General features: G+C 43.7%; 1 non-coding gene across 1 annotated transcript; it reads right to left on the minus strand.

Moving 5' to 3' along the window:
• Positions 1 to 985: 985 nt before the first annotated feature.
• trnag-gcc (transfer RNA glycine (anticodon GCC)) lies at positions 986 to 1,056 on the minus strand. Its single transcript has one exon. It is a non-coding gene; the product is annotated as a tRNA-Gly (tRNA).
• Between the last annotated feature and the right edge of the window lie 2,947 nt (positions 1,057 to 4,003).

Consider the following 4,003-nt stretch of genomic DNA (forward strand, 5'->3'; position numbering starts at 1 on the left):
CATTGATATTGGATGACGGGACAGAGAACGACATATCGAAGTTTGCCGATGCCTCCAAAATAGGCAGCGGTGTAAGCAGTGCAGATGAAAGCATAACATTCCATTGAGACATTAATATAATAAATGAATGGCCAAAACCGTGGCAAATGGACTTCAATTTTGGCAAGTGTGAGGTCATCCACTTTGGACTTCACAAAGATAGATCAGAATACTTTACAAAAGGTGAAAAATTCGAAACTGTGGAGTTCCAAAGGAACTTAGGTGTCCATGTACATAGATCAATAACATGTCATGGACAGGTACAGGAAATAATCAAAAAGGCTAATGGAATGGTGGCCTGTATATTTAGAGGACGAGAATACAGGGAAGAGACATTATTCTAGAGCAACACAAAGCTCTGGTTGGACCACACCTGGAGTACTGTGTTCAGTTCTGGACACCGCACCTTCGGAAGGATATACTATCCTTGGAGGGAGTGCAGTGTCGATTTACGAGAATGACACCTGGACTCCAAGCGTTAAATTACGAGGAGAGATTACACAAACTATGGTTGTATTCCCTGCAGTTTATTAGATTAAAGGCTGATGTGATCGAATTATTAAGATATTAAGAGGAACTGATGGGGTAGTTACAAAGAAACTATTTCCGCTCGTTGGGGTGTCGAGGACTTGGGGGCATAGCCTAAACATTAGAGTCAGCACTTTCAGGAGTGAAGTTAAGACACACTTCGACAAGCAAAGGTAGGTCGAAGTGTGAAAGTCTCTTCCACAAACGGCAGTTGATGCGAGCTCAATTGTTAATTTCAAACCCATGATTGAGAGATTTTTGTTAACCAATGAAATTTAGAGATATGGGACGAAGGCGGGTACAGGGAGATCGGTCACAACTCAGCCATGATCTCATTGAGTTGCGGAACAGGCTGGAAGGACCAAACACCAGACTCCTCTTCCGAAGTTCCTCCTTGGTGCAGAATGCAAAATGATCGTGCATTGGCCGGGAATCGAACCCGGGTCTCCCGCGTGGCAGGCGAGAATTCTACCACTGAACCACCAATGCTGGTTTATACAGAAATTGCCTGTTTCTAAATGGAATCCTGTCTGAACGAACATGCCGTTTGCAGCTGCGATGAACGAGTGGTTCAAGCTGTGGTCTCAAAACTCCAATGGGGTTTTCCTGCCTTGGTTTGAATTCGGCTCGCAGTGCTGCGGCTTAAAGATCTCTTCAATGCTCAATTACATTAATTGGCATTAATTGACCGCAGTCACCTCTCTCCCAGCATCAGAGATACTTCAACGTGACCGGTGCTTTTAATCGGGCGTCCAATCTTCTCTTCCAAGATTTCAAGACCCGAGAAGGAATCTTTCCCAATCTGCAACTTCAATTCTGCTAGTTTGCAAAACCTGACATTTATACTCTTTATTTTCTTTGCATGCATCTCTCTATCTTTCCCTGTCTCTCTCTCTTTTCTCTCTGTGTGACCCCTGATGGACTTCTCAGACTACCTTGAACGGCGAAGGCTGATCTCACCTGCAACACCAGCAGAGAAGGGTAAAAAAGGGGACTGATACGGTTGGAAAAGTAAAGGTGCAACCCAGCTGCTGCAGCTAATGTCGACACACTGATGTCTCTTCGCTCTCACAGTGAAACAAAGCACCAATTTGATTCAAGTATACTTATGGTAGAGTGTATGTCAGCACGATGCCGAGACAGACGGCAATTATATCATAGAATCCTAGAAAGTTAGGCGAAGGAAGGAAGCCATTCTGCACATCGTGCCAGTGCCAGCCGAAAAATCTGCACCGAGCCTCATCCCACTTTTCAGCGTTTGGTCCCTAATCCTGTTGGTAACGGATCTTGACGGGCATATTGAAGTTTTTATTTTTCAATGCGATGAGGGTTTCTGCCTCTCCCACCCTTTCAGGCAGTGATTTCCAGACCCCCACCACCCGCTGGGTGGAAAAAAAATCTTCCGCTTCCCTCTAATCCTTCTACCAATTATCCTAGATCTATGTACCCTGATTATTGACCTCTCTGCTAAGGGAAATAGGTTCTTGCTTTCCACTCTATCTCGGCCCGTCATAATTATATACACCTCAATTAAATCTCCCAACAGCCTCCTCAGTTCCAAAGCAAACAACCCCAGCCTATCCAATCTAATCTCATAGCTAAAATTCTCATGTTCTGGCAACAGTGTCGTAAATTTCCTCTGTACCATCTCTAGTGCAATCACATCTTTCCTGTAATGTGGTGACCACAACTGTATGCAGTATTCTTGCTGTGGCCTAACTATAGTTTCATAAATTTCTACCATAACCTCTCTGCTCTTACATTCTATGCCTCGGCTAATAAAGGAAAGTATCTTGTATGCCTTTTTAACCATCTTAACTACCTGTCCTCTTACCTTCAGGGATCTGTGGACATGCACTCCAAGGTCCCTCTTTTCATCAACACCTCTCAGTATCCTCCAAAGCAATGTAGTTTCAAAGCAACCAACTCTGAAACGTCTTACTTGATAATACAAGTCGGACAGACGAAACCAATTTCGTAAAGGGAAACGAATATTGGTGACAGGAAATAGTCAGTGTATAACTTGATATTACTGCATACCGGAATAGAAAACGAGATTGGATGGATAGAAGAGGTCTGAAAGGATGGCCGATCGGCTTTGTGAGACAGCGAAACTTTACACTGGTTGCATGAAGCAAGCAACAGCGCCTGGTTGATCCAGATGCATGATTCTCGCTTTGGGGCTTTTGTTGATTAATATCCAAGTAGTTCCGGGTTCAAATCCAGGATGAGCCTTGCTGTCCCACTATTTTGAGTGAAAAGACACCAATTGGCTTCTGACATCTTCTCAGTATTGCTGTTGGCAGGATTGAATTACATGCAGAGCATGTTTGAGCTCCAGAGGACAGAGTGCAGAAGTTCCCAAGACGCAACACATGTAAAGTATTTAAAATGTCTCAAGATGATGAAGAGATTGATGCTGAATGTGAATTTCCCCCAGGTCAGGCGGTCTCATTGATATTGGATGACGGGATAGAGAACGACATATCGAAGTTTGCCGATGGCCCCAAAATGGGCAGCGTTGTGAGCAGTGTCGATGAAAGCATAACATTCCAGAGAGACATTAATATAATAAATGAATGGCCAAAACCGTCCGAAATGGATTTCAATTTTGGCAAGTGTGAGGTCATCCACTTTGGACCTCACAAAGATAGGTTAGAATACCTTACAAAAGGTGAAAAATTCGAAACTGTGGAGTTCCAAAGGAACTTAGGTGTCCATGTACATAGATCATTAACATGTCATGGGCAGGTACAGGAAATGATCAAAAAGGCTATTGGAATGGTGGCCTACATATTTAGAGGACGGGAATACAGGGAATAGACATTATTCTGCAGCTGCACAAAGCTCTGGTTGGACCACACCTGGAGTACTGTGTTTAGTTCTGGGCACCGCTCCTTTGAAAGGATATACTGTCCTTGGAGGGAGTGCAGTGTCGATTTACTAGAATGATAACTGGACTCTAAGCGTTAAATTACGAGGAGAGATTACACAAACTATGGTTGTATTCCCTGCAATATAGTAGATTAAGGCTGATGTGATCGAAATTATCAAGATATTAAGAGGAACTGATGAGTTAGATATATAGAAACTATTTCCGCTCTTTGGGCTGTCTCGGACTTGGGGGCATAGCCTAAACATTGGAGTCAGACTTTCAGAAGTGAACTTGGGACAACTGTCCACAAGCAAAGGGAAGTAGAATTGTGGAAGTCGCTTCAACAAACCGCAGTTGACGCGAGCTCAATTATTAATTTCAAACCCGTGATTGAGAGATTTTTGTTAACCAAAGTTATTCAGAGATATGGGGCTCAGGCGGGCACAGAGAGTTTGGTCACAACTCAGCCATGATCCCATGGAGTTGCGGAATCGGCTGGAAGGACCAAACACCAGACTCCTGTTCCGAAGTTCCTCCTTGGTGCAGAATGCAAAATGATCG

Source organism: Heptranchias perlo, chromosome 20 (genome assembly GCF_035084215.1).
Source record: "Heptranchias perlo isolate sHepPer1 chromosome 20, sHepPer1.hap1, whole genome shotgun sequence".
Lineage (NCBI taxonomy): Eukaryota > Metazoa > Chordata > Chondrichthyes > Hexanchiformes > Hexanchidae > Heptranchias > Heptranchias perlo.